The sequence below is a fragment of the Coturnix japonica genome, chromosome 17, assembly GCF_054131305.1.
Source record: "Coturnix japonica strain WE chromosome 17, WE-NBRP24, whole genome shotgun sequence".
NCBI classification, from domain to species: Eukaryota; Metazoa; Chordata; class Aves; order Galliformes; family Phasianidae; genus Coturnix; species Coturnix japonica.
This window is the reverse complement of record NC_140679.1, coordinates 1,773,211-1,783,732: the sequence shown is the minus strand read 5'-3', so window position 1 is coordinate 1,783,732 and position 10,522 is coordinate 1,773,211.

The window sequence follows — 10,522 nt, the reverse complement described above, 5'->3', positions numbered from 1 at the left end:
TTCCAAGCAAGGTTGTCAGGAGGATCCGGGCAACTCCAGGCCTGTTAGCCTGACCTCGGTGCCAGGGAAGGGAATGGAACGAATTGTCTTGAGGGAGATGACAGATGCGGCAGGTGTGGGATGAGCAGGAGATCAGACCTAGCCAGCATGGGTTCGTGAAGGGCAGCTCCTGCTTGACCAATCTGATCTCCTTCTACGATCCTGTGACCCATCTGATGGATGAAGGAAAGAAAGGCTGTTGATGTGCTCTACTTGGACTTCAGCAAAGCCTTCACAACTGTCTCCCATGCTATTCTCCTACAAAAGCTGGCAGCCCTTTTCCAACCTTGCGAATTCTGTGATTCTGTGAGGCAGCATCTCTTGGACATCGCTCTGCAGTGAAGACCGCCCCAGCTTCCTCAGCGAAGGCATCACCACTGGTGAGTTTCTCTCTCGCTTAGAACCTCTGTACATTTGTTACCATCTTTGTTACCATCTGTATAGTTACCACCTAGACAGGGGGACATAGAGAGACACTGGGACCCATAGGGACCCATAGAGGTCCAGAGAAAGACATTGGGACCCATAGAGAGACACTGGGACCCATAGGGACACATAGAGAGACACTGGGACCCATAGGGACACATAGAGACCCATAGACAGTCATTGGGAGCCATAAGGATAAATTGAGACCCATAGAGACCCCATTGAGACCATTAGTGCCTCAAAGAAACCCATAGCGACCCCATAGACACCCATAGCGCCCCATAGGAACACAAAGATACCCCATAGAGCCCCATAGACACCCCATAGTGACCCATAGGGGCCCAAAGAGACTCCATAGCACCCCATAGCTAATCCATAGTGCCCCATAGCAGCCCATGGAGCCTCATAGACACTCCATTGTGCCCCACAGCACCCCATTGCACCCCATAGGGACCCATAGACACAGCATACTGCTCCATAGAGCCCCATAGACACCCCATAGTTCCCCACAGCACCCCATAGCAGCACACAGTGCCCCATGGACAACACGTAAGGCCCTACAGCCACACCATAGAGCCCAATTGAACCACATAGACACCCCATATCACCCCATAGTGCCTGTAGACACCCCATAGAGCCCCATAGAGACCCACTGAACCCCATACAGACCCCATGCAGACCCCATTGAGCCCCACAGACAACCCATAGATCCCCAAAGACACCCCATAAACTCCCCATAGAGCCCCATAGGGACCCCATAGCGCCCCATAGAGACCCCATTCTTCCGCATAGAGCCCCATAGCAAACCATAGCACCCCATAGTCACCCATAGCGCCCCATAGGAACCCAAGGATACCCCAAAGCACCCCATAGCCACCCTACAGCACCGCATAGCCACCCCATAGAGCCCCATAGACACCACATAGTGACCCATAGCGCCCCATAGGGGCACAAAGAGACCCCAAATCATCCCATAGCTACTCCACAGTGCCCCATAGCAGCCCATGGAGCCTCATAGACACTCCCTTGTGCCCCACAGCGCCCCATTGCACCCCATAGGGACCCATAGACACCCTATACTGCTCCATAGAGCCCCATAGCACCCCATAGTGCCTCACAGCACCCCATAGCACAACATAGTGCCACATAGACACCACATAAGGACATATAGCCGCGCCATAGAGCCCCATAGACATCCCATAGAGCCCCGTAGGCAACCCATTGTGCCCCATAGAGCTCCCATAGCCACCCATAGAAACTCATTTTGCCACATAGACTCACCATAGCGTTCCATAGACACCCCATAGAAACCTCAGAACGCCCCATAGAACCCCATAGAGCTCCATAGGCACACCATAGAGCCCCATAGAGAACCCATAGAGGCACATAGCAACCTATAGGGGGGACATTGGGACACATAGGGACACATTGTGACCCATAGGGAGACACTGGGACCCATAGGGTGACATTGGGACACATAGGGACACCATGGATTACAGTGGGGGACAGTGATACCCATAGAGACACATAGAGACTCTGCTGAGACCCATAAGAGACCCCATAGAGGCACATAGGGACCACATTGAAACCCATAGATACCCATAGGAGGACATTTAAGCCCATAGATACAAATAAGAGACCCCATAGAGGCACATAGCTACCCATAGGGGGGATATTGGGACACATAGGGACACATAGTGACCCATAGGGAGACACTGGGACCCATAGGGGGACATTGGGACACATAGGGATCCCATGGATTACAGTGGGTGACAGTGAGACCCATAGAGACACATAGGGACACTGCTGAGACCCATAGAGACCCCATAGAGGCACATAGGGACCACATTGAAACCCATAGGTACCCATAGGAATACATTTGGGTCCAGAGATACCCATAAGAGACCCCACAGAGGCACATAGCAACCCATAGGGGAGACGTTGGGACACATAGTGACTCATTAGTGACCCAAAGGGAGTCACTGGGACCCATATGGATACATAGAGATCCATAGGGGGACATTGGGACACATAGGGACCCCATAGAGAGACATAGAGACACATAGGGACCCATTTAGAGGCATAATAACCCCATAGAGACCTATAGGGACAGCTAGAGACCCATAGGGAAACATTGGGACCCATAGGGGCTGTATGGGAGATTGGTAATCACAGCCTGAACCTCTGATTAATCAGCTGAGGCAAGTGTGGGGTCAGCTGCGGGAGCACAGGTGAGAGTAATGGAGCTGTGCTCCCGGGAGGGCTGGAGCTCGACTCCACCTCCTCTGAGACCTCATTTAAGGGCTGACCCTCACTCGAGCCGCTTTCCATTATCTTTCCGAGCTCCCTGTTACCGGGTGAGGTCCCAGAAGACTGGAGGCTTGCCAACGTGACTCCCATTTCCAAGCAAGGTTGTCAGGAGGATCCGGGCAACTCCAGGCCTGTTAGCCTGACCTCGGTGCCAGGGAAGGGAATGGAACGAATTGTCTTGAGGGAGATGACAGATGCGGCAGGTGTGGGATGAGCAGGAGATCAGACCTAGCCAGCATGGGTTCGTGAAGGGCAGCTCCTGCTTGACCAATCTGATCTCCTTCTACGATCCTGTGACCCATCTGATGGATGAAGGAAAGAAAGGCTGTTGATGTGCTCTACTTGGACTTCAGCAAAGCCTTCACAACTGTCTCCCATGCTATTCTCCTACAAAAGCTGGCAGCCCTTTTCCAACCTTGCGAATTCTGTGATTCTGTGAGGCAGCATCTCTTGGACATCGCTCTGCAGTGAAGACCGCCCCAGCTTCCTCAGCGAAGGCATCACCACTGGTGAGTTTCTCTCTCGCTTAGAACCTCTGTACATTTGTTACCATCTTTGTTACCATCTGTATAGTTACCACCTAGACAGGGGGACATAGAGAGACACTGGGACCCATAGGGACCCATAGAGGTCCAGAGAAAGACATTGGGACCCATAGAGAGACACTGGGACCCATAGGGACACATAGAGAGACACTGGGACCCATAGGGACACATAGAGACCCATAGACAGTCATTGGGAGCCATAAGGATAAATTGAGACCCATAGAGACCCCATTGAGACCATTAGTGCCTCAAAGAAACCCATAGCGACCCCATAGACACCCATAGCGCCCCATAGGAACACAAAGATACCCCATAGACCCCATAGACACCCCATAGTGACCCATAGGGGCCCAAAGAGACTCCATAGCACCCCATAGCTAATCCATAGTGCCCCATAGCAGCCCATGGAGCCTCATAGACACTCCATTGTGCCCCACAGCACCCCATTGCACCCCATAGGGACCCATAGACACAGCATACTGCTCCATAGAGCCCCATAGACACCCCATAGTTCCCCACAGCACCCCATAGCAGCACACAGTGCCCCATGGACAACACGTAAGGCCCTACAGCCACACCATAGAGCCCAATTGAACCACATAGACACCCCATATCACCCCATAGTGCCTGTAGACACCCCATAGAGCCCCATAGAGACCCACTGAACCCCATACAGACCCCATGCAGACCCCATTGAGCCCCACAGACAACCCATAGATCCCCAAAGACACCCCATAAACTCCCCATAGAGCCCCATAGGGACCCCATAGCGCCCCATAGAGACCCCATTCTTCCGCATAGAGCCCCATAGCAAACCATAGCACCCCATAGTCACCCATAGCGCCCCATAGGAACCCAAGGATACCCCAAAGCACCCCATAGCCACCCTACAGCACCGCATAGCCACCCCATAGAGCCCCATAGACACCACATAGTGACCCATAGCGCCCCATAGGGGCACAAAGAGACCCCAAATCATCCCATAGCTACTCCACAGTGCCCCATAGCAGCCCATGGAGCCTCATAGACACTCCCTTGTGCCCCACAGCGCCCCATTGCACCCCATAGGGACCCATAGACACCCTATACTGCTCCATAGAGCCCCATAGCACCCCATAGTGCCTCACAGCACCCCATAGCACAACATAGTGCCACATAGACACCACATAAGGACATATAGCCGCGCCATAGAGCCCCATAGACATCCCATAGAGCCCCGTAGGCAACCCATTGTGCCCCATAGAGCTCCCATAGCCACCCATAGAAACTCATTTTGCCACATAGACTCACCATAGCGTTCCATAGACACCCCATAGAAACCTCAGAACGCCCCATAGAACCCCATAGAGCTCCATAGGCACACCATAGAGCCCCATAGAGAACCCATAGAGGCACATAGCAACCTATAGGGGGGACATTGGGACACATAGGGACACATTGTGACCCATAGGGAGACACTGGGACCCATAGGGTGACATTGGGACACATAGGGACACCATGGATTACAGTGGGGGACAGTGATACCCATAGAGACACATAGAGACTCTGCTGAGACCCATAAGAGACCCCATAGAGGCACATAGGGACCACATTGAAACCCATAGATACCCATAGGAGGACATTTAAGCCCATAGATACAAATAAGAGACCCCATAGAGGCACATAGCTACCCATAGGGGGGATATTGGGACACATAGGGACACATAGTGACCCATAGGGAGACACTGGGACCCATAGGGGGACATTGGGACACATAGGGATCCCATGGATTACAGTGGGTGACAGTGAGACCCATAGAGACACATAGGGACACTGCTGAGACCCATAGAGACCCCATAGAGGCACATAGGGACCACATTGAAACCCATAGGTACCCATAGGAATACATTTGGGTCCAGAGATACCCATAAGAGACCCCACAGAGGCACATAGCAACCCATAGGGGAGACGTTGGGACACATAGTGACTCATTAGTGACCCAAAGGGAGTCACTGGGACCCATATGGATACATAGAGATCCATAGGGGGACATTGGGACACATAGGGACCCCATAGAGAGACATAGAGACACATAGGGACCCATTTAGAGGCATAATAACCCCATAGAGACCTATAGGGACAGCTAGAGACCCATAGGGAAACATTGGGACCCATAGGGGCTGTATGGGAGATTGGTAATCACAGCCTGAACCTCTGATTAATCAGCTGAGGCAAGTGTGGGGTCAGCTGCGGGAGCACAGGTGAGAGTAATGGAGCTGTGCTCCCGGGAGGGCTGGAGCTCGACTCCACCTCCTCTGAGACCTCATTTAAGGGCTGACCCTCACTCGAGCCGCTTTCCATTATCTTTCCGAGCTCCCTGTTACCGGGTGAGGTCCCAGAAGACTGGAGGCTTGCCAACGTGACTCCCATTTCCAAGCAAGGTTGTCAGGAGGATCCGGGCAACTCCAGGCCTGTTAGCCTGACCTCGGTGCCAGGGAAGGGAATGGAACGAATTGTCTTGAGGGAGATGACAGATGCGGCAGGTGTGGGATGAGCAGGAGATCAGACCTAGCCAGCATGGGTTCGTGAAGGGCAGCTCCTGCTTGACCAATCTGATCTCCTTCTACGATCCTGTGACCCATCTGATGGATGAAGGAAAGAAAGGCTGTTGATGTGCTCTACTTGGACTTCAGCAAAGCCTTCACAACTGTCTCCCATGCTATTCTCCTACAAAAGCTGGCAGCCCTTTTCCAACCTTGCGAATTCTGTGATTCTGTGAGGCAGCATCTCTTGGACATCGCTCTGCAGTGAAGACCGCCCCAGCTTCCTCAGCGAAGGCATCACCACTGGTGAGTTTCTCTCTCGCTTAGAACCTCTGTACATTTGTTACCATCTTTGTTACCATCTGTATAGTTACCACCTAGACAGGGGGACATAGAGAGACACTGGGACCCATAGGGACCCATAGAGATCCAGAGGAAGACATTGGGACCCATAGAGAGACACTGGGACTCATAGGGACACATAGAGAGACAATGGGTCCCATAGAGATCCAGAGGAAGACATTGGGACCCATAGAGAGACACTGGGACCCATATGGACCCATAGAGATCCAGAGGAAGACATTGGGACCCATAGAGAGACACTGGGACCCATAGGGACACATAGAGAGACACTGGGACACATAGGGACACATAGAGATCCATAGACAGTCATTGGGAGCCATAAGGATAAATTGAGACCCATAGAGACCCCATTGAGACCCATAGTGCCTCAAAGAAACCCATAGCGACCCCATAGTCACCCATAGCGCCCCATAGGAACACAAAGATACCCCATAGAGCCCCATAGACACCCCATAGTGACCCATAGGGGCCCAAAGAGACCCCATAGCACCCCATAGCTACTCCATAGTGCCCCATAGCAGACCATGGAGCCTCATAGACACTCCATTGTGCCCCACAGCACCCCACTGCACCCCATAGGGACCCATAGACACAGCATACTGCTCCATAGAGCCCCATAGACACCCCATAGTTCCCCACAGCACCCCATAGCAGCCCACAGTGCCCCATAGACACCACGTAAGGCCCTACAGCCACACCATAGAGCCCAATTGAACCACATAGACACCCTATATCGCCCCATAGTGCCTGTAGACACCCCATAGAGCCCATAGAGACCCACTGAACCCCATACAGACCCCATGCAGACCCCATAGAGCCCCACAAACAACCCATAGATCCCCAAAGACACCCCATAGACTCCCCATAGAGCCCCATAGGGACTCCAAAGCGCCCCATAGAGACCCCATTCTTCCGCATAGAGCCCCATAGCAAACCATAGCACCCCATAGTCACCCATAGCGCCCCATAGGAACCCAAGGATACCCCAAAGCACCCCATAGCCACCCTACAGCACCGCATAGCCACCCCATAGAGCCCCATAGACACCACATAGTGACCCATAGCGCCCCATAGGGGCTCAAAGAGACCCCAAATCATCCCATAGCTACTCCACAGTGCCCCATAGCAACACATGGAGCCTCATAGACACTCCCTTGTGCCCCACAGCGCCCCATTGCACCCCATAGGGACCCATAGACACCCTATACTGCTCCATAGAGCCCCATAGCACCCCATAGTGCCTCACAGCACCCCTTAGCACAACATAGTGCCACATAGACACCACATAAGGACATATAGCTGCGCCATAGAGCCCCATAGACATCCCATAGAGCCCCGTAGGCAACCCATTGTGCCCCATAGAGCTCCCATAGCCACCCATAGAAACTCATTTTGCCACATAGACACACCATAGCGTTCCATAGACACCCCATAGAAACTTCAGAACGCCCCATAGAACCCTATAGAGCTCCATAGGCACCCCATAGAGCCCCATAGAGAACCCATAGAGGCACATAGCAACACATAGGGGGGACATTGCGACACATAGGGACACATAGTAACCCATAGGGAGACACTGGGACCCATAGGGTGACACTGGGACCCATAGGGGGACATTGGGACACATAGGGATCCCATGGATTACAGTGGGTGACAGTGAGACCCATAGAGACACATAGGGACAGTGCTGAGACCCATGAGAGACCCCATAGAGGCACATAGGGACCACATTGAAACCCATAGGTACCCATAGGAATACATTTAAGCCCATAGATACCCATAAGAGACCCCACAGAGGCACATAGCAACCCATAGGGGAGACGTTGGGACACATAGTGACTCATTAGTGACCCAAAGGGAGTCACTGGGACCCATATGGATACATAGAGATCCATAGGGGGACATTGGGACACATAGGGACCCCATAGAGAGACATAGAGACACATAGGGACCCATTTAGAGGCATAATAACCCCATAGAGACCTATAGGGACAGCTAGAGACCCATAGGGAAACATTGGGACCCATAGGGGCTGTATGGGAGATTGGTAATCACAGCCTGAACCTCTGATTAATCAGCTGAGGCAAGTGTGGGGTCAGCTGCGGGAGCACAGGTGAGAGTAATGGAGCTGTGCTCCCGGGAGGGCTGGAGCTCGACTCCACCTCCTCTGAGACCTCATTTAAGGGCTGACCCTCACTCGAGCCGCTTTCCATTATCTTTCCGAGCTCCCTGTTACCGGGTGAGGTCCCAGAAGACTGGAGGCTTGCCAACGTGACTCCCATTTCCAAGCAAGGTTGTCAGGAGGATCCGGGCAACCCCAGGCCTGTTAGCCTGACCTCGGTGCCAGGGAAGGGAATGGAACGAATTGTCTTGAGGGAGATGACAGATGCGGCAGGTGTGGGATGAGCAGGAGATCAGACCTAGCCAGCATGGGTTCGTGAAGGGCAGCTCCTGCTTGACCAATCTGATCTCCTTCTACGATCCTGTGACCCATCTGATGGATGAAGGAAAGAAAGGCTGTTGATGTGCTCTACTTGGACTTCAGCAAAGCCTTCACAACTGTCTCCCATGCTATTCTCCTACAAAAGCTGGCAGCCCTTTTCCAACCTTGAGAATTCTGTGATTCTGTGAGGCAGCATCTCTTGGACATCGCTCTGCAGTGAAGACCGCCCCAGCTTCCTCAGCGAAGGCATCACCACTGGTGAGTTTCTCTCTCGCTTAGAACCTCTGTACATTTGTTACCATCTTTGTTACCATCTGTATAGTTACCACCTAGACAGGGGGACATAGAGAGACACTGGGACCCATAGGGACCCATAGAGATCCAGAGGAAGACATTGGGACCCATAGAGAGACACTGGGACCCATAGGGACACATAGAGAGACACTGGGACCCATAGGGACACATAGAGACACATAGAGACCCATAGACAGTCATTGGGAGCCATAAGGATAAATTGAGACCCATAGAGACCCCATGGAGACCCATAGTGCCTCAAAGAAACCCATAGCGACCCCATAGACACCCATAGCGCCCCATAGGAACACAAAGATACCCCATAGACCCCATAGACACCCCCATAGTAACACATAGGGGCCCAAAGAGACCCCATAGCACCCCATAGCTACTCCATAGTGCCCCATAGCAGCCCATGGAGCCTCATAGACACTCCATTGTGCCCCACAGCACCCCATTGCACCCCATAGGGACCCATAGACACAGCATACTGCTCCATAGAGCCCCATAGACACCCCATAGTTCCCCACAGCACCCCATAGCAGCACACAGTGCCCCATAGACACCACATAAGGCCCTACAGCCACACCATAAAGACCAATTGAACCACAGACACCCCATATCGCCCCATAGTGCCTGTAGACACCCCATAGAGCCCCATAGAGACCCTCTGAACCCCATACAGACCCCATGCAGACCCCATAGAGCCCCACAGACAACCCATAGATCCCCAAAGACACCCCATAGACTCCCCATAGAGCCCCATAGGGACCCCATAGCGCCCCATAGAGACCCCATTCTTCAGCATAGAGCCCCATAGCAAACCATAGCACCCCATAGGAACCCAAGGATACCCCAAAGCACCCCATAGCCACCCTACAGCACCGCATAGCCACCCCATAGAGCCCCATATACACCCCATAGTGACCCATAGGGGCCCAAAGAGACCCCATAGCGCCCCATAGCAGCCCATGGAGCCTCATAGACACTCCATTGTGCCCCACAGCACCCCATTGCACCCCATAGGGACCCATAGACACAGCATACTGCTCCATAGAACCCATAGACACCCCATAGTTCCCCACAGCACCCCATAGCAGCACACAGTGCCCCATAGACACCACATGAGGCCCTACAGCCACACCATAGAGCCCAATTGAACCACATAGACACCCCATATCGCCCCATAGTGCCTGTAGACACCCCATAGAGCCCCATAGAAACCCACTGAACCCCATACAGACCCCATGCAGACCCCATAGAGCCCCACAGACAACCCATAGATCCCCAAAGACACCCCATAGACTCCCCATAGAGCCCCATAGGGACCTCATAGCGCCCCATAGAGACCCCATTCTTACGCATAGAGCCCCATAGCAAACCATAGCACCCCATAGTCACCCATGGCGCCCCATAGAAACCCAAGGATACCCCAAAGCACCCCATAGCCACCCTACAGCACTGCATAGCCGCCCCATTGACACCACATAGTGACCCATAGCGCCCCATAGGGGCTCAAAGAGACCCCAAATCATCCCATAGCTACTCCACAGTGCCCCATAGCAGCCCATGGAGCCTCA